Source organism: Silene latifolia, chromosome Y (genome assembly GCF_048544455.1).
Source record: "Silene latifolia isolate original U9 population chromosome Y, ASM4854445v1, whole genome shotgun sequence".
Taxonomy (NCBI): domain Eukaryota; kingdom Viridiplantae; phylum Streptophyta; class Magnoliopsida; order Caryophyllales; family Caryophyllaceae; genus Silene; species Silene latifolia.
In genome coordinates this window covers 367,116,099-367,138,032 of record NC_133538.1, presented here as the reverse complement: position 1 = coordinate 367,138,032, position 21,934 = coordinate 367,116,099, and positions in this window count along the sequence as shown.

The following is a 21,934-nucleotide window of genomic DNA, read 5'->3' as shown; positions in this document are numbered from 1 at the left end:
CCTATCTGTCTCACACTGCGCCCCATAAGTTAGAGGATCCGGGTAGCTTTTCTGTTCCTTGCAAAATAGGTACCTTCTCTATTGAGAAGGCATTGTGTGATCTAGGGGCTAGTATAAGCGTCATGCCCTTGAGTTTAGCTAGGAAGCTTAAGTTGACCCGGTTTGCTATCACAGACATGACGATTGGATGGCCGACCGATCTGCGGTCGAGCTCGTAGGAGTCTAGAGGACATACCGTCCAAATAGGGAAGTTTTTCTTCCTGTTGACTTTGTTGTCCTTGACATGCCTGAGGATGCCCATATACCGATCATCCTAGGTAGGCCGTTTCGCACACCGCCGGTGCGATTATTGACGTAGGCTCGGAACTTTGACCTTCAAAGTTGGGAAACATTCTATCATTTTTGCCCAACTGCTAAAAGAAGGACCCATGTGGCATGTTACTTGTAATACGGTTTCGAAAAGAAATCGTACTTTGTCTTCTCGAATTACTGTCTCTATTACTACTCTGTGCTAACCCCTCCGCCCCAGATTGGGAGCGAGAAAGGAGGAAGAATCTGTTGTTTTAGACATTGCAGGAGTTGGTTTGGGGAAGGATGTCTTTGCAGTCACTCTATTGCGACAAAGCCTATCATTCAAAGAGGAGGTCTTGGTTGCACGAGCTATGGAATTGATGAGATAGTTGATGACGAGCGGTCAAAGCAAAGGATTCCGACTTGGATTCCGATGAGCCCAAAGAAACCCTTGATTGGGGAGATGACGAAGTTGATCCGTTGAGCTCTCCATTGTCGAAGCCGAGAAGGGTGCGGTGATAAGATGAGCACCATTGAGGCTACCTCTAGTAGCTAGAAGCTGACGAAGTGGGCCATACCGTGGTCCTTCTTGATCAACTATTAGTTGATCGAGCTCGTTATAAACTTCATTTTATTTGCTTATGTTAAACCAATTTTTATTGCTTTTTTTGTGCGCGAAAACTTCGCATTTTATTTCGCTTATTTAGGATTTTTAAGTACTTTAGACTTTATTTCGGGTTTTGCTAGAGTTTTGGCGCGTATTATTGTGCATTTGCAGGTTTTAGACCTCGGTAGCTCGAGTTATTGAGCTAATACGAAGAATTAAGATGTCGCGGCGGTGTTTTGATCGATCGACCGGCCTATATAGTCGATCGACGATTTGCTGTGTTTCTGAGGAGCTCTTGTTCACGCCCACTTGATCGATCGACCGATCTTCTTGGTCGATCGACCCTTTCTTCTTCTTTGTATTTGTTCACGACCTCTCCCCTGCTTGTGTTTGGTCGATTTGCGGACTTAAGGAGTTCTCTACCCCCTTTTATCTTCCGTAAAATTCATATATTTCTTCTGATTTTCTCATTTATGCACAATTTTACCGCTTCAAGATTGTTTTCTCAGTCTTATGCGTGGTATTTTTTTGTCTTTTCAGGCACTTATGGTAGCATCGTTGCTAGCTCTTTGAAACCTCCTAGCTCACATTTGGTTTGGGAGGTTTCCTTTGCGCTAAAGTCTTGTGAGTTCCTAATTTCTTTACTTCATGTCATATTTATTTATTTCTCGCAAATTCCCATTTCTCTTTTCTTCATTATATGATTTTGCACAATGGGGACATTGTGCGATTTGGTTTGGGGAAGGGTTTTGCGTCGCATATCATTTGCTTGCATTCACGTTTACATTTTGTCTTGCATTGTTGTTTATTTCTTCATATACATCAAAAATCAAAAAAATTGATAAATTTCAAACAAAAATTCCCATAAAATGCACGTTTATTTTAGCATATAGGTCGAGTCGGAACGGTAGTATTTCTATGATGATTTTGCATCTGCTTTGTTTTGCTCGAGCCTTGCTAGATTAACATGTTATTAGTAGAATCGTTTATGCATATCTACGAGTTTTCGTTAATTTATTTCTTTGGACTTGAGACCGACTTAGAAAATTGGCAAACTACATCATAATTCTGAGATTTAGAGCCTATAACTGGTGACATCTATGACCGGTTTATTTAGGAATGTGAGTAGTACTCCTTATGAGACATGTTTCCTTAATTTGCATAAATATGAATTTGAGCCACTTAATACCTGTATGCATTCGGTTTGTGGTTTGTTGACACATGTGGTAGAGGTTTTCCTTTATTCATTATGCCCATAAGCTCCACACTGCCAAAAATAGCTTTTTTTGTCCCGTTAACCACATCCTACATATAGCCTGCCCTTGTCAAGCTAGTAGTTTACGTTTTTGGGATTGTTACTTCGTTTTTGGTGATATTTGCTCGATTGAGATGTTGTTTGGAAAATGAAAAAGGAAAGAAAGAAACAAAAGAAAAAAAAAGAGAGAAAAAGACTCGAAAAAGAAAAAAGAGTTTTGTACTGTTCAAGGCAGTCGATCGACTGACCAATTGGGTCGATCGACTGAAGATCCGAGAAAAAAGTCAATTCGCATAATTTAATCCTTATCTTTTGGCGATTTTTGCTCCCATGTTTCATTTATATTTTATGGGAAGTTTATTGATTTAATATTTTGGAGACTGTGAGTTTTGTGCTTGCTATAGCACCGTTTCGTTTGATTATGAGCAAGAAGTTGGATGTTGCCACTTGGTTCCGTTTTGGTACTAGCTTGATCACCTGTACCTCCACTTTACCATAAAATGTTTTGCCTCTTCTTACCCATACCTCACATATCCCATATACACCTCGGCATGTGTCATTGGTCATCTGTTTGGTTGGAATGCATATGTACGGTCATAGAGATCATTTTCATATTCTATTGCTGGCATGTTTTCATAGGTCGTAGTTAGGTGAGAGTCACTAAAAAATTAATTCTTTCTATCTTACATATATTCACCTGTACTTATTGAGTGATTTGAGCGGCTCGTGAGAGTCCAATTTGATAAGTCTATACAGTTTGCAGTTCAGCATATCTTTAACACCTACATAACTCGTTTGCATGATTCACATTACTAATTGATTGTTGGTTGTGCATTAAACTGGTTTAGGCTTAACAGTTTGCATTTCGCTCTGAGATTGAACTCGTTCCATTAGGTCGTTAGATCGAGTTTAGTTCTTGCTTGGGGACAAGCAAGGGTTTGGTTTGGGGAAGTTTGATGCGTGTCTTTTATATGATGTTTTACATCCCATTCTACACGCATTTCAGAGCTCATTCTTGTAGTTTATGCTGCATTTCTCCCTATTTCCGTCTACTTCCGTATTTTGTACATTATTGCAGAAATGTGAAGAATCCAGCGGAAATCGAGCTAAATCCTTCCCCAAGTATCCTACATTGCATTTGACGTGAAGTATTCACCCGAGGAACGAGCTTGGTGCGCAATTCAAGGCCCAAAAGACAAGTACACGAGTTTTAAGAAGTCAAGTAGCAGCTCAAGCAGTCGATCGACCATCACCCTCAGTCGATCGACCAATGTTCAGTTCCGAAGCTCGACATGCGAGGACGATCGATCGACCACCTACCTTAGTCGATCGACCACACTATTGTTCCAGACGTGAATTAAAAGACCGAGGAACTTGAAGCCCGTTAAGTTTAGGTTTGGGAATAATTGTTACGTGAACTTTCTATATAACGTAACTGAGAATACCTAGTTTAGCATCAAGTCTATTATTCAGTTTTTCATCCAAGTTTTACCTAAGTTTTATTCAGTAAGTTTCCGCATACGGATCTTGAAAGATAATTAGGGTTTGGGATTGTTGAGCATTGGATTTTCGGTCCTTAATAACTAATCTTTCCTCTGCAATTCGGTATTCTTCGCCTAATTTTAGTTCATCTTTATTTTATCAATAGTTTAGAATTGCTAGCTAGTTTCCGCAACCAATTTCATTGTTTATGTTAATTGCTTTCTTTACCGTTTTAAGCTAACGAAGTAGCTAATTTCATCGTCAATGTTATTGTTTTCACCCTTAGCATGAGTAGCTAAATAGTTTGTGCTAGGATGTAGGCGAATTGTAGCATAGGCGGCATTAGATTAGACACGGCTGAACCCGCGTGTTGGTCGATCGACCACCTTACCGGTCGATCGATCGACCTCGTGAGCTTATTTCGTTTTAATTGATTTTAATTGTTGTATTTAACGAATCGAATGCATGCGACCAGTTAGATACCCTTTTATATGTGACCCAATAGATCGAAAGATAGGGTAAGTTGTTAGACCATCAATTGAATCGACTAAACCGTGCTAAGATCGAAAGATAGGTATAGTTTAGACTGTTAGTCACTTTTCGGAACGAAAGTTAGTATTAGTGATATTAGGGACCTATAGCGAGATCGAAAGATGCTATTTGTTAAGAGTGGACCGAGAGGACCTCTTTATTTCCCGCCTCACTGTGTTGACTCGAGACCAGACTTAGTTTTTCGCCACCGAAGCTATAATGAACCGATCATCCTAGTACCCCTTTCTTTATCTATTAAACCGTCTTTTTAGTTTATTATCTTTATCTCATTCTTAGCTATAGATCATTTCAACTCAACCCCCACAATTGTTACCTTAGACTGAATATAAATCAACTAGAATTTACATCTGCCTCCTTGTGGTTCGACCCTGTTACCACTAGCCTAGGTTAGTCTTAATAGGAATTATAAATTTTATCTTTGCTACTCACAACGACGGGTATCAACACTTATTATTAAAACCTAAACACAATGGGCTTTAAGTTCCTCGATCTTTTAGTTCTCGTCTGAAGCAGCGATGTGGTCGATCGACTAAGAAGGGCGGTCGATCGACTGACTAGCAGTGTACAGTAGCCTCTGGATCCCGTGATTTGGTCGATCGACTGAAGGTAGTGGTCGATCGACCGCTCTAGCTGGTACTTGACTTCTATGATCTCGTGGATTTGTCTTTCGGGCCTTGAAATGTGCACCAAGCTCGTTCCTTAAGTGAATACTCCACGTCAAAATGTAATGCAGGATACTCGGGGACGGATTTAGCTCAATTTCCGTTGAATTCTTCACATTTCTACAATAATGTACAAAAACACGAAAGTAGACGGAAATAGGGAGAATAATAGCATAAACTACTAAAATGAGCTCTAAAATGCGTGTAAAATGAGGTATAAAACATCATATAAAAGACACGCATCAAACTTCCCCAAACCAAACCCTTGCTTGTCCCCAAGCAAGAACTAGACTCGATCCTAAAACCTAATGGAACGAGTTCAATCTCAGAGCGAATTAGAACATGTAAAGCCTAAACCATTTTAATGCAACAACCAACAATCAATCAATAATGTGAATCATGCAAACGAGTTATGAAGTCGTTAGAAAATTGCTGAACTGTCAACTATAAAGACTTATCAAATTGGACTCTCACGGGTCGCTCATATCACACATAAGCACAGGTGAATATATAAGAGGATAGAAAGAATTCATTTTGTATAGACTCTCACCAAACTATGACCTATAAGAACATGCCTGCAATATAATATGAAAACAATCTCTACAACCGTACATATGCATTCCAACCAACAAAAGACCATGACACATGCCGAGGTATATATGTGGATATGTGAGGTATGGGTAAGAAGAGGCAATACATTTATGGAAAAGTGGAGGCACAGGTGATCAAGCTAGTACCAAAACGGAACCATATGGCAACATCCTTCTTCTTGCTCAAAATCAAACGAAACGGTGCTATAGCAAGCACAAATCTCACAATCGCCCGGTATAAAAGTAATCAACTAACTCCCCATAAGATACTAATGCAACATGGGAGCAAAAATCGCCAAAAGATAAGGGTTATGAACTATGCGAATTGATTTCTTCTTTTCTTTCGAACCTCAGTCGATCAACCAGAATTGGCAGTCGATCGACTGCTATGAACAGTAAAGAACTCTTTTTTTTTTCATTTTTTCTTTTTTTTTCTTTTTCTTTCCTTTCAACTTCTTTCCTCCTTCATTTCATCTTCCCAACAAAATCTCATATAAGAGCAAATGCTACCAAAAACTAAGTAACAATCCCAAGAACATAGACTACTAGCTTGACAAAGGACAGGCTAAATGTAGGATGTAGTAAATAGGACAAAAAGGATATTTTTGGCAGTGTGGAGTTCATAGGTAAAATGAATAAAGGGAAACCTCTACCACATGTGTCGACAGACCACAAGCCGAATGCATACAGGTATTAAGCAGATTAAGTTCATATTTATGCACATTTACGTAACATACCTCATAAGGAATACTACTCACATCCTAGATAAACTGGTCATAGATGTCACCAGTTATAGGCTCTAAATCTTAGAAATATGATGTAGCTTGCCAAAATTCTAAGTCAAGTCTCAAGTTCAGCAAACAGTTAACGAAAACTCGTAGGTATGCACTTATATGATTCTACTAATAACATGTTAAAGCAAGGCTTAGGCAAAAACAGGTGCAAATGCAATATCATCATTGAAATACTACCGTTCCGACCCGGCCTATATGCTAAAATAAACGTGCATTTTTTTAATTTTTGAAATTTTTCAATCAATTTTTTTTTTGGATTTTTGTATATATAAATATGAAATGAAAAAGCAATGGAAAACAAAATGTAAACGTGAATGCAAGCAAATGATATGCGACGCAAAACCCTTCCCCAAACCAAATCTCACAATGTCCCCATTGTGCAAAATCATGTAATGAAGAAAATATAAACGGGAATTTGCGAGAAAATTAAATAAATAAAACATGAAGTAAAGACTTAGAAACTCACAAGACTTTAAGCGCAGCAAAGGAAACCTCCCCAAACCAGCGTGAGCTAGGAGGTTTCAGTAGCCAGCAGTGCTACCAATAAATACCTGAAAAGACAAACAAAGAACCACGCATAAAACCGAGAAAGCAATGAAGGAGCGGTAATTATGTGCAAAGCTACGAAAATGGAAGAAATCAGAAATGAGTCAGGAAATAAAATAGAGTAGAAAACTCCCTTAATCCCGCAAAACGACCCAACACAGCAGGGGAAAGGTCGTGAACAGGTACAGCAGCGGCAGTGGTCGATCGACCACAGATGGCAGTCGATCGACCAAAGTGAACAGGAATAGAAACTCCTGAGATGCGCAACTCAGTCGATCGACCATTGAAGGCAGTCGATCGACTGGGAAAGCTGCTGTAACTTTCTGATTTCTTCGTATTTGCTCAATTACTTGAGCTAATGGGGTCTAAAAACCTGCAAGTGCACAATAATACGCGCCCAAAATTGCGTAAAACCCAAACCAAAGTCTAAAGTACTTAAAAATCCTAAGCAACAAAAATAAATGCGAAGTCTCGCGCACACAAAATACGGTAAATAGTCGTAAAAGCAATAAAGTAAATGTTTGATAAAGCATTTGATCAACTAATAGTTGATCAAGAATGGCCATGGTATGGCCCACTTTGTTGGTTTCTGGCTACTAGAGGTAGCCTCAACGATGCTCATCTTCTTAGCCGCACCCTTCTTAGCTTCAACATCCGCCGAACTCAACGGATCAACAACTTCTATATCTCCCCAGTCAATGATCTCTTCGGACTCATCAGAATCTAAATCGGACTCTCTCACTTTGACCGGCTCGTCATCAACTTCCTCATCAGTGCCATAGCTAAGGCAACCAAGACCTCCTCTTTGAATGATCGGCTTCTTCACAGCTGGAGCGACTTGGCTCTTCCTTCCCCAAACCAGCTCCTGCAATATCAGAGATAGACAAATCTTCCTCCAATTTGCTCCCAATCTGGGGCGGAGGGGTTATGACAGGAATAGGAGTAGAGACAGGCATACCAGGAAGCACAAAGTATGATTTCCTTTCGTAAACCAGTATTACGGGTGACGGGCCACATAGGGTCCTTCTTCCTAGTTGTTTGGCGAAAACAATAGAATGCTTCCCCACTTTGAAGGTCGGGGTCCCGTAACCAACATCAATAACTGCACCAGCAGTGTGCAGAAATGGCCTACCTAGAATGATAGGTATGTGGGCATCCTCAGGCATATCTAGGACTACAAAGTCTACGGGGAAGAAAAACTTCCCTATTTGCACAGGGATGTCCTCTAGGACACCTATAGGCTGGACCGCAGATCGGTCAGCCATCTGAACTGTCATGTCTATGACTGCAAACCTAGTCAATTTTAGCTTCCTAGCAAGACTTAAGGGCATGACGCTAATGCTAGCTCCTAGGTCACATAATGCCTTCTCAATAGAGAAGGTACCTATATTACAAGGAACGGAAAAGCTACCCGGGTCCTCTAGCTTATGGGGTGCAGTGTGAGTCAAGTAAGAGCAAGTTTCCTCAGTTAGTGCAACCGTATGCACGGTTTCAAGCGACCTCTTTTTAGAAAGCAATTGCTTCATGAACTTCATATAAGCGGGCACTTGATTCACTAATTCAAGGAAAGGTACTTGTACGTTAAGACTACGAACAACATTTTCAAATTTCTTGAAAGATACTGTTCCTTTGTCGGCACTAGTCTCTCGGATACGGGTCTGTAAGAAGCAGCTTAGCCCTTTCCTCTAAATCACGCATGCCGGCATCCCTGGACTTAGGCTGAAAGTCCACCACCTTCTCTTTATCGAAGCTTGAACCCTCTTCAGACCGTCTCAAATGTGAGCCATTGACCGACATTAGGTCGAACTTCGGAATCGGGACGGACCCATCAGCACTCGGGTCTTGCCCCAATACTTTCGGAGTTGTCGTACCCCGAAATAAGTGGTCTCTCAAATTATTGGGCATTGGAGGACGAAATTTCTCAATATCGCGATGGCCTCGGTCGATCGACCACCTTGCTCGGTCGATCGACCGAGATCTACGATTCGAAGCTCTGTAACCCGCACTTGATCGATCGGCCGGGTATATCGATCGATCGGCGATATACCTGGTAGACGCCTTTTTCTTTGTATTACTCGTTACAGCTTTATTATGACTCGGTTTCGCCTCATCTTTTGCAGTGGCATCCTCGACCATAGCAGGCCCCTCCAGGGTAGACCCACTCCTCAAAGTTATGGCATTTAGGGTCTCTTTCTGGTCAGTTTGAGTTGTTAAGTGTCCCGGAGCTCGAGTGGTACTCTTGCTAGCCAACTGAGCAATTTGGCTTTCTAAAAGTTTCATTCCAGCCTCTCTAGCTTGGGACTCCTTTTGCAACATATTCTTCAACTCAGCAAACTCGGAATTTTGAGATTGTTACTGTTGCGGCACATAGGGAGGTTTTTGATATTTTTGTTGCTTATGATGAGGGGTACATAGGCTTTGCTTTGCTGCTGCTGCGGAGGTGGAGTTGGATTTAGGACATTCTGGCTACTCCACCTCAAGTTGGGATGAACATTAGGCTCATAGTAGGTGTTTGTCTGCCTATAGTGTTGAAAGGCAGCACAAGACTCGAAAGGACTGGGACAATTCTGTGAGACATGTCCCTCAGCTCCACACCTTCTGCAGACAAAAGGACCGTCTGACACAGCATTTACATGGTAAATACCTCATTTTGAAGCTCCTCCCAGTTCATACTTGTCAAATCTTGCAGTGAGAGCTTCAAGTGCAGCTACAGAAGGAGATTCAGCACTCCTCATTTGATTCCCCCGGGAATTCCCATACTCAGCCTTGTGGGTGGCTAAGTCATCAATGATCTTCCACCCCTTATTCTCTCCTATATTTTCAGCAAATCGGCCATTGGTTGCAGCATCCAAAATAGCCCTCTGGTCATCATACAGCCCGTTATAGAACTGATTGCAAAAACTCCATTTTTCGAACCCATGGTGCGGTATGGTTCGCACCAGCTTCTTGAAACGAACCCATGCTTCATGAAAGTTCTCATCCGGCCCTTGTTTAAAGCTCGTGATCTGAGCTCTAATGGCGTTAGTCTTCGAGGCAGAGAAGTACTTTTTATAAAATGCCAGGGCTAAGGAGTTCGATTGGTGATCCCATGAGCGGCTCGGTCCGGTCTCTGTACCACTCCCTTGCAAAGCATCACGGAGTGAGAATATAAACATAGTCTCCTTTATCCGGTCCCGGGTCACACCGGTCGGCGGGGGTATAGAGCGAGAATCGATAAATATCTCCATATGCTTGGTCGCATCTTCATTTGCGGCTCCCCGAATCGGTTCCTCTCAACTAGGTTGATATAGGAAGGCTTTGGTTCGAATTTCCGATCGCTCAGGTAATTCGAATCCCTTGTAAAGGTTTTTTACGTTGTCGGCTCAGAATGACTTGCTATAGTTGCTTCTTCAGCCATGACTGGAATTTCTGGAGAAGTGACTGTCTCAGCTGAAGAAATAGAAGCATGAGATGTAGGTGGATCTTCCTCGAACAGAGCGTTCTCATAGTAGCTTGACAGAGTACTCAGCTCTTCCTCTGTCGGTAATACCCTTTGTGATCGTCTCAACTCGCGCAAGGATTTCTCAATCTCAGGATTGAATGGTACTAGTTCACCACCCTGTGATCTGCGCATAAGAAGAAACTACAAAACGAATATAAGAAAAGTTTAAGGAACAGGTGTCCCTTAAACTAAGAAAGACTAAATAAAAACAACTAAAAATTAGAACAATTGCAACCCCGGCAACGGCGCCAAAATTTGATACCCGTCGTTGTAGGTATCAAAAATAAGATTTATATTTTCCTATTAAAACTAACCTAGGCTAGTGGTAACAGGGTCGAACCACAAGGAGACGAATGTAATTTCTAATTGTCTAACCTAGTCTAAGGTAACGAAAGTGGGGGTTGAATTGATTGGGTCTATACTAAAAGCAATAAAAGACAATAAACTAAATAAACGGATAAAACAGATAAAAGAAGGGGTACTAGGATGGTCGGTTCACTATAGTTTCGGCGGCAGCAAACTAAGTCGGTCTAAATCAAACACATGAGGCGGGAAACAAGAGGTCCTCTCGGTCCACTCATAACAGATAACATCTTTCGATCTCGCTATAAGTCCCTAATATCACTAATACTGACTCTCGTCCTGAAAAGTGACTTATAATCTAAACTTTACCTATCTTTCGATCTCAGCATAGTTTAGTCATTTTAATTGGTGATCTAACAACTGTCCCTATCTCTCGATCTAATGGGTCAGTCATATCCTAAATATTCAACTAGTCGTGTGCACTCGATTTGTCGAATAAAGAACTTAAAACAATTAAAATGAAAGTAAAACCCCACGAGGTCAGTCGATCGACCAAGTATGTCAGTCGATCGACTGACATGCGATTCAGTCCGCATTATTCTACACCGCCTACACTATAATTCCCCTACATCCTAGCACAAGCAATTTAGCTACTCATACTAGAGATGATAACAACAAAGAAATTGACGTAATTTACTATCGAATTCATGATTAAGACGATTGAATAAATAGACAACATAAAACAACAAAATCGGCTTTGGGAAACTAGCTAGTGATTTCTATACTATCAATGCGATAAAAATAAACTGAAGTAGAACAGAAGGAATACCGAAATTTGCAGAAGGATGATTAAAAGCTCGAACGAAAATCCTTTCCCAAAACAATATTTCCGAACCCTAATTATTTTATAAACTAAACTGAATGTAAAACTAGGTAAATTTCTGAATGAAAATCTCTGGAAACTAGGTTACGTTATATAGCAAATATACGTAACACTTATTATTAAAACCTAAACACAATGGGCTTTAAGTTCCTCGATCTTTTAATTCTCTAAAAAGCGCGATGTGGTCGATCGACTAAGAAGGGCGGTCGATCGACTAACTAGCAGTGTACAGTAGCCTCTGGATCCCGTGATTTGGTCGATCGACTGAAGGTAGTGGTCGATCGACCGCTCTAGCTGGTACTTGACTTCTATGATCTCGTGGATTTGTCTTTCGGGCCTTGAAATGCGCACCAAGCTCGTTCCTTAAGTGAATACTCCACGTCAAAATGCAATGCAGGATACTCGGGGACGGATTTAGCTCAATTTTCGTTGAATTCTTCACATTTCTACAATAATGTACAAAAACACGAAAGTAGACGAAAATAGGGAGAATAATAGCATAAACTACTAAAATGAGCTCTAAAATGCGTGTAAAATGAGGTATAAAACATCATATAAAAGACACGCATCATTAGTCTACAAGCATGTATGTTGGAGACTATTAAGCTCAAAGGACACAATGACTATAAGGTTCCACATTTGAAGAATAAAGCACAAAGATTGACTAGAACATTACTAAGGAATTTATGTGCAGATGAAACAATTTTAGGGAATGTCTTGATCATTTACATGTAAATGGCAAGGATGCAAACTTAGATGAAATAAGTGTGCCTCTTGCGTTAACTCATCCCTTTTAGATGTATGTTTATAACTTAAACATTGCAAACATACAATGTTTAAGCCATAAACATCATTAGGGTATGGAAATCTTTTGATGATAGACTATGTATTTTGTAATGAGCAGTTTTTGAAATGAAAATTGTCAAGCTCTCAAAACATTAAGCATTTTTATCAATGAGCATCTAAACATATAAGTCATATCCTATTTAGCTCTCAAAGCATTAAGCTTTTTCATCACTGAGCTCTATGTACACATAACAAAGGTCTCCTAAAGCCATATAAGGTTAAGTAAAATGATAAGAATTGAATATCACTGTAGTAGTAGCCTAAAAATGGCCTCCTACATCAACAATATCCAATAACCATTCATTAAGAAACAATATATGGTGGAATCATTTTTTATATGAAGACACAATGAAAAGGCAGCATATGAATCTGATTAAAACTATGACCAACTAAAACAGTGACAGTCATCTTAACCAAATTCATGCTCTCAAAGCATTAAGCTTTATCATCACTGAGCAACTCACTGTGACAGTCATTAAAAAAGGTAGATGAAAATTCAGTTTAATGAAGTTACACATCAACTCTCAGGCCTATTTGGCCTCATCATTGAGTTGTGTCAAGTAGTTAAGCCTCCTACACACACAATGAAGATAGACCATGCTCATCAATTAGAGTAATAGTAGCAGTAATTAAGGCAAAAACATGGCTCTCAAACCATTAAGGAACAGTTATCATGTAACACCCCCATACACTAAGGTGCCTTACCAAGACCACCTAATGCATGGAAGTGCTACCATCTCGGTTACCCGAGGCAATGCATATCAAATTAACCATAAAGAAACGTGCTTAATTAAATAAATGAGTTTAACTGATTACAACATCAAAATCCCAAACTGTAAAAGAAATACAAATGTTCCAAACCAAATGTCAAACCAACTGAAAATAAACTAAGCCAAAGACACAGCGGAAGACTCTAGTAACAAGTGGTGACTCCATCCCAGCTATTCCTCGCGCAAACGATCTCATACCTGTTCAATAACTGCTCACCATTTCCGAATGGATCACCACAGTTTTCAAAATACTTAAACGGGGTCAATTACTGATTACATAAAACAAGATACACAAGATACAACACACAAAACTCCCAACTCCATTATATCTCCACACACCTGACTACACACTAAAGTGTGTAGTCCTTCCAGAATACCCATTGCAACAGATATTCCACGCCGCTAGTGGGGGACCGTAGCTGTACCCACAAATCCCTGCTCATCTATTCTGAGCGAAAACCCAAGTTCCCTAATGTGCACATTCCCTCCTGTGGCGGGTTCCACAAAGGGCGAATAAAGTGCGTAAAGCCACTCCCGCAAGTGACTCCACTTAGCCGAGGACACGCTTCGCGAACCACGGACAATTACAGTAACCAATTATACAACAATACCAATACGTTAGAGATCAACAATAATCACAGCCTTCACCAAACAACTATGTAATCAATAACCGAGTAGGAAAATCCTACCTGGAATAAGCAAATCACCAGATCGTCACAAATCCGCTATTCAATACTGCTCCTCTACGCAACCACCTATAATCACATAACCATAAAATCACTATCTAATACACATCATACTCCCAAAATCCCCCAAAATACCCAATTAGGGCTTTAAACAAAATCAACAAAAAGGCATAAAAACTATACAAGGATCTTACCCACAATACGACGAACTCAAAGGCGTAAAGAACACGATGATCTTACAACTATAGCCCTTAGGATTTGGTAGCAATGCGAAGATGAGAGCAACGTACTTTATTTAAGTTTTGTGAGATTTTAGAAAAGATAAAAAGTGAAAAAGAAACTGACGGAAAACTTTATATATCATTCTCGCATTGCTAACAAAACCCGGCAGAAATAACCCGTAGAACCGACTTACTCGATCGAGTAAGTCACTTACTCAAACAAGTGACCCTTACTCGATCGAGTACCCATCAACAGTACACTGTTTCGAAATCCAAACTCACTTAATTGATAGAGTAAGCCCCACTCTATAGAGTACCCAACAATGAAAAATGTAGTATTACAGTCTTCCCTCCTTAAAAAGAACTTCGTCCCCGAAGTTCAACCCATACTCAAAAACAAAACATACTAACTCAACCATGACACAACAACGCAACCAAGAACTCAAAACAAAACCCCCAACCACAACTTAAACCGACTCAAAACAACTATAAACTGTGCAAAGACTAACATAAAACCATACCAAAACCTTATCCGATCATCTCCTACCCCCCTAAAAGAAACATAGTTACGTCCCCGTAACCGCATATACCTGATTAAAAAGAGACGGATACCGCTCCCTCATAACCTTTTCCGCCTCCCAAGTCACTTTCTCAACCTCATGACTAGACCATAGGATCTTAAGCAACACCGTTTCCCCGGACCTATTTTTCCGAACCTTGCGATCAAAAATCTGTGTTGGCACCTCAAGATAAGACAAGGACTCATCCAACTCTATATTCTCCACCTCTAGCACATAGGAGGGATTACTCATATACTTTCGTAACTAAGACACATGAAATATATTATGCACACGATCCAAAGCTACTGGTAACGCTAACCGGTAAGCAACCTCTCCCACACGATCCAAAATCTCATATGGTCCGATGAACTTCTGGCTCAGCTTCCCTTTCTTACCAAACCTCATAACCCCACGCATAGGAGATACTTTCAGAAGAACTTTATCCCCAACCTTAAACTCTATGTCACGGCGATGTAGGTCTGCATAACTCTTTTATCGATCTTGGGCCGCTTTCATCTTTTGTCGAATCACCTTTACCTGTTCTATCATCTCCTGTACCATCTATGATCCTAAAAACACTACTTCAGCTCTATCATCCCAGCAAATCGGACTCCTACACCTCCTCCCATACAAAGCCTTAAACGGTGCCATCCCAATACTCGTGTGATAGCTGTTGTTATAAGAAAACTCGATCAGATCCAACCTATCCTCCCAGCTACCACCAAACTCCATCACACAAGCTCGTAACATATCCTCCAAGGTCTTGATAGTTCTCTCTGTCTGCCCATCTGATGCAGGATGAAAAGCATTACTCATCTTCAAGGTAGTGCCCATCATCCCCTGCAACTCTTGCCAAAACCGAGAAATAAACCTCACATCTCGATCTGACACAATGTCCTTAGGGACTCCATGTAACCTCACCACATGTTTCCTGTACCCATTAGCCAACTTAACCTTACTCCACGTATCTTTCATTGGAATAAAGTGAGCTGACTTAGTCAAACGGTCAACTATCACCCATATGATGTTGTTACCCTGCTGGCTCCTCGGTAAACCCACTATAAAGTCCATAGAGATAGATTCCCATTTCCACTCAGGTACCTCAAGAGATTGTATCTTACGTTGTGGCCGTCGTTGCTCTCCCTTAACCCTCTGACATGTCAAACATCGATCCACGAACTCAGCTGTTTCCCTCTTCATCCCAGGCCACCAGAAAGTTTTCTTCAAATATTTATACAACTTGTCACCACCTGGATGTACTGAATACGACGTGCAATGAGCCTCTGTCATGATCCCCTTTTTCAACTCCTCATCACTAGGTATACACCATCTCCCATCAAATCGAACACTCCCATCTGTATGAATAGAGAACCGAGATACTGTCCCCTTCTCTACTCCAGCTCTCCACTCCTTAATCTTAGGATCAAGAGCCTGCTTCTGGCGAATATCATCATAAAGATCTGGCTCCACCGTCAAGTCCCCTCTAGCATCCTCTTTTTGTATAACATGTATCCCCATCTTCCCCACCTCATCTCTCAAACTCATCAAGGACATAGCTGTGCATAGAGAATGCACACTCTTCCTGCTCAACGCATCGACAACCACGTTTGCTTTCCCTTCATGGTATATGATATCCATGTCATAATCCCCTATCAGCTCCATCCACCTTCTCTGTCTCATGTTCAGCTCCTTTTGAGTAAAGATATACTTGAGACTCTTGTGATCCGAAAACACTTTAAAGGTCGCTCCATAAAGATAGTGCCTCCAAATCTTGAGAGCAAACACAACTGCACCCAACTCAAGATCATTTGTCGGATACTTCTCCTCAAAAGGCTTAAATTACCTAGAAGCATACGCAATTACTTTCCCATTCTGCATCAACACATATCCAAACCCATTCTTTGAAGCATCTTTATATACTTCAAAGTTCTCACACCCTTCAGGTAAAGTTAAGACTGGAGCTGTGGTCAAACGCTCCTTTAATGTTTGGAACGCCGTCTCATAACTTTCATCCCAATGAAACCTGATCTCTTTCCTCATCAATGTTATCATAGGTCTGGCGATATTTGAAAAGTCTTTCACGAACCGACGATAGTACCCTGCCAAACCCAAGAAACTCCTGATCTCTGCCACATTCTTCGGTGTTTCTCACTTAGACACTGCTTCTATCTTTGTAGGATCCACAGCTACACCATCCTTGGAAATCACATGCCCCAGAAAGGCAACTTCCTCGAGCCAGAACTCACACTTAGACAACTTTGCGTACAGCTGATTGTCACGCAAAGTCTGTAACACCAACCTCAAATGCTCCTCGTGTTCCTCCTTATTCTTGGAATAGACTAAGATATCATCTATGAACACCACCACAAACCGATCCAAAAACTGACTGAAGACCCGGTTCATCATATTCATAAATACTGCTGGTGCATTAGATAACCCAAACGGCATCACCACGTACTCATAGTGACCATACCTCGATGTAAAAGTTGTCTTTGGTATGTCCTCATCCCGAATCCTCACCTGATGGTAACCTGATCTCAAATCAATCTTGGAAAAAACTCCTGCCCCACTTAACTGGTCAAACAGATCATCTATCCTTGGCAAAGGATACTTGTTCTTCACTGTAACCCTGTTCAGCTCCTTGTAGTCGATGCACAACCTCAAATTCCAGTCTTTCTTCTTCACAAACAGAACTGGTGCTCCCCACGGCGATATACTAGGTCTAATATATCCCTTATCAATCAAATCATCCAACTGTTTCTTCAGCTCCTCCAACTCCTTAGGACCCATACGGTACGGGGCCTTAGAGATTGGTCCCGTCCCTGGTTTCAGCTCCACACTGAAATCTATATCCCTCTTTGGTGGCACACCTGGTATCTCCTCCGGAAAAACATCTGGAAACTCTCCCACCACTGGTATCTGATCAGCTGTCGAACTCACTTTACTATGGTCTCTCATATGGTATAGAATCAAAGGACACCCCTTCCTCAGATAAGACTTCAATGTCACCGCTGCAATCACTTAACTTTGGGTTTGACAACAAACCCACGATAAGACACACTAACTCCCTTAGGACCTCTCAAAGAGACTCTCTTTTGTTGACAATCTATTCTAGCCTTGTACTTACCCAGCCAATACATACCAACTATCATCTCAAAACCATCCATAGGAAACTCTAACAAATCCGCTAGAAGGTCAACTTGCCCAACTATCATAGATACACTCCTATACAACCTCCCACAAGACACTGACTCACCTGACGGTATAAAAACCTCATCTTTTACAGACTCAAACTCTCTCAAACCCAAAAGCTTAGCATGACTCGACGATACAAAAGAGTGTGACGCCCCCAAATCAAACAAAACAAAGGTAAAAACACCATTAATAAGAAAGGTACCCGTGACCACGTGAGCATCATCCTCAGCAGCTTTCTTATCCATCATGAATAACTTGCCACTGGTCTTCTGTCCACCTCCCTGGACTATACTAGCAGAAGTAGACGGCTTGGCAGCCGACCTCTGGTTGTTAGCTGCCGGTTTCTGATAAAAGTTACCGCCATTGCGGTTAGATCCACTGTTATTGTCACTCTGACCACCTTGATTGTTTCACGACCCAGCCGGCCTGTTGCGAGCATAACTTTGGGACGGACCCTGTGAGAAACTCCCCTGCGATGGTCTCTGAAAACCTCTCCCCACATCACTAGTACACTCAAGCCTCTTGTGGCCCATACCGCCACAGTTATAGCAAGAGATGTTCCAGCTACTACTACTACCACCACGACCACGCCCAAAAGAAGCTCCACTACTAAGCCCTGATCCCGATGAGTAAGCCCTCGCTTGGTTATGGTTGCCCCTCTTGTAACTGGACTGACCACCATCCTCACTCTCAGCCTTCCTCTTGTCGGGACCCCTCTCCCTGTTCCCCTTGGCCATTTAGACCAATCTCTCAGCTCTCCCTGCTCGCTCATACACTTCCTTAACATCTGTAAGGATCCCGATCGGTAGCTTCTCCATTATCTTGTAAGTCAAGCCCTTCTCAAACCTCAGTGCTAAGTTCTCCTGGTTCAACCCCATATCCTCTACATACCTAGACTTATCATTAAACCTATGATCGTACTCAGCCACTATCATATCCGGAGTCATCTGGAAATCATCAAACTCCTCCCTCAGCTTACTACGGACATGCTCAAGTACAAACTCTCGGCACTCCACGGTATAGCTGACTTCCCCTGCATCACATACATATCTAGGGCACTCTCCCTTACTTTATCCCACCATTCTCCCGCGGCATCTCTCAAGTAGAACGTATCTTGTTCCACTTTGAAGTCCTCGGGATAGTGAACCATATTCAAGATATTCTCTATCTCCCTATACCAATTGTCGAGCAAAATTGGCGCTCCGGTACCCATATATTCCTTTGGGTTGAAACGGGCTATGGTAGTGCTCATCTTAGCGAAGTCTACCCCAGCCTCTTTGTCCTTCCCAAACTTCTTTAAGGCCTCAGTAAGCGCCTCTTGATGCTCAAGCATCTTGGCAACTTCATCTACACTCATGAACTCAGCCCTAGCATGCAAAGCGGATCTCTTTGGCGGCATCTTTGAAATATATAAGAAAAGAGGCAAACATAAACACACATCCCACGACTAAACGCGTATATAACCTGTGCAGACCACACTCGACCGAGCAACTCAACCCAATCGATCGAGTTGAGGTCACTCGATCGAGTTGCCCACTTACTCGATTGAGTACCTCAACTCTAGAACCTGACCAGAACGTATCACATAACCCACTCGATCGAGTACCACACTTACTCGATCGAGTAGCCCTCACTCGATCGAGTTCTCGACTTACTCGATCGAGTGCCCAAAAACAGCAGCGACTGCCCAAAAACGTCATATACCCCACTCGACCGAGTCCAGCTTACTTGATCAAGCCCAACCTACTCGATCGAGTATCTCCCACTCGATCGAGCCATGCTGACTCGTTAACTACCCGTATGCTTAACTCAACTACTTTTCACAACTATATATATATATATATATATATATATATATATATATACATACATACATATATATAACGCAATATCCTATTCACATGTTTCTAATAAGCCACGTTATAAATCACCATCATGCAACTTCATTATTCACATCAACAAATAACCATATAAACTACTTCACTTTTCGCCACCACATCTTCCATTCTATCACAATTATTTATCCATCCATTCATACAACACATCATTCAATATATATGTAATAGGACATTAATAAGCACATAGCAATCCCATGACACCCATAGTGATCGGTTCAAAGTTGTAGGGCGAGTTCGCGACTTTAGGACGTCTCCCAAGCCTTTGCATTAGCTCCTAACAACTCCTACCGGGGTTCATTTTATTTTGACTCCCTAGATTCATTGGGTTCATTAGTTATAGGTTCCAAAATCGTCGCTCTGATACCACTTTGTAACACCCCCATACACCAAGGTGCCTTATACCAAGACCACATAATACATGGAAGTGCTACCATCTCGGTTACCCAAGGCAATGTATATCAAATTGACCATAAAGAAACGTGCTTAATTAAATAAATGAGTTTAACTGATTACAACATCAAAATCCCAAACTGTAAAAGAAATACAAATGTTCCAAACCAAATGTCAAACCAACTGAAAATAAACTAAGCCAAAGACACAGCGGAAGACTGTAATGACAAGTGGTGACTTCATCCCAGCTATCCCTCGCGCAAACGATCTCATACTTGTTCAATAACTGCTCACCATCCCCGAATAGATCACCACAGTTTTCAAAACATTTAAACGGGGTTAGTTACTGATTACATAAAACAAGATACACAAGATACAACACACAAAACTCCCAACTCCATTATATCTCCACACACCTGACTACACACTAAATCCCCGCTCATCTATTCCGAGCGAAAACCCAAGTTCCTTAAGGTGCACATCCCCTCCTGTGGCGGGTTCCACAGAGGGCGAATCAAGGGCGTGAAGCCACTCCTGCAAGCGACTCCACTCAGCCGAGGACACGCCTCGCGAACCACAGACAATTACACAACCAATTATACAACAACAACACCAATACAATACCAATACGTTAGAGATCAACAATAATCACAACCATCACCAAACAACTATGTAATCAATAACCGAGTAGGAAAACCCTACCTGGAATAAGCAAATCACCAGATCGTCACAATCCTCTATTCAATACTGCTCCGCTACGAAACCACTTATAATCACATAACCATAGAATCACTATCTAATACACATTATACTCCCAAAATCCCCCAAAATACCCAATTAGGGCTTTAAGCAAAATCAACGAAAAGGCATAAAACTATACAAGGATCTTCCCATAATACGACGAACTCAACGACGTAAAGAACAAGACGATCCAACAACTATAGCCCTTAGGATTTGGTAGCAATGCGAAGAAGAGAGCAACGTACTTTGTTTAGGTTTTGTGAGATTTTAGAAAAGATAAAAAGTGAAAAAAGAAACTGACGGAAAACTTTATATATCATTTTCGCATTGCTAACAAAACCCGGCAGAAATAACCCGTAGAACCGACTTACTCAATCGAGTAAGTCACTTACTCGATCGAGTGACCCTTACTCGATCGAGTGCCACACTTACTCGGTCGAGTTCCCATCAGCAGTACACTGTTTCGAAATCCAAACTCACTTACTCGACAGAGTAAGCCCCACTCGATAGAGTACCCAACAGCATAGAAAACCGTAGTATTACACATCATAAAGCTCTCAAACTGCATTTAACAAAGATGAGCACACACACCCATTCATTTGTAGAAAATGTGGTGGCTTAATTACTTATACTTAATGGCCACTTACCATTTAACTCTATCAAAAATCTAACATCTATCAAAACCATTAAGGTTTTTCATCATTGAGCTACACTAAAATATTCACAAACAATAACACCCTCTCAGTTCAGTGAGGACCATTCATGGAGTTTCATGTAAGAACACAATATTAAACCAAATTCGGTACACACAAATTCAACCACTACACCCTAACAGCTGTTAAATCCCATCAGCAATTTTAAGGAATTATCAGCAAGTAGAAAGAAGCAAAAACACAGTCCATATTAAACCACATTCAGTACACACAAATTCTACCACTAAACCCTAACAACAGTTAAATCCCATCAGCAATTTTAAGGAATTATAAGCAAGCAGAAAGAAGCAAAAACTAAACGATACATATTAAACCAAATTCAGTACACACAAATTAACTCACTAAACTCTAACAACAGTTAAATCCCATCAGCAATTTAAAGTAGTTATAAGCAAGCAGAAAGAAGCAAAAACTAAACGTTTAGGAATTATACCGCTTAGTAATGAAATTATCCACATAAGCCATGAA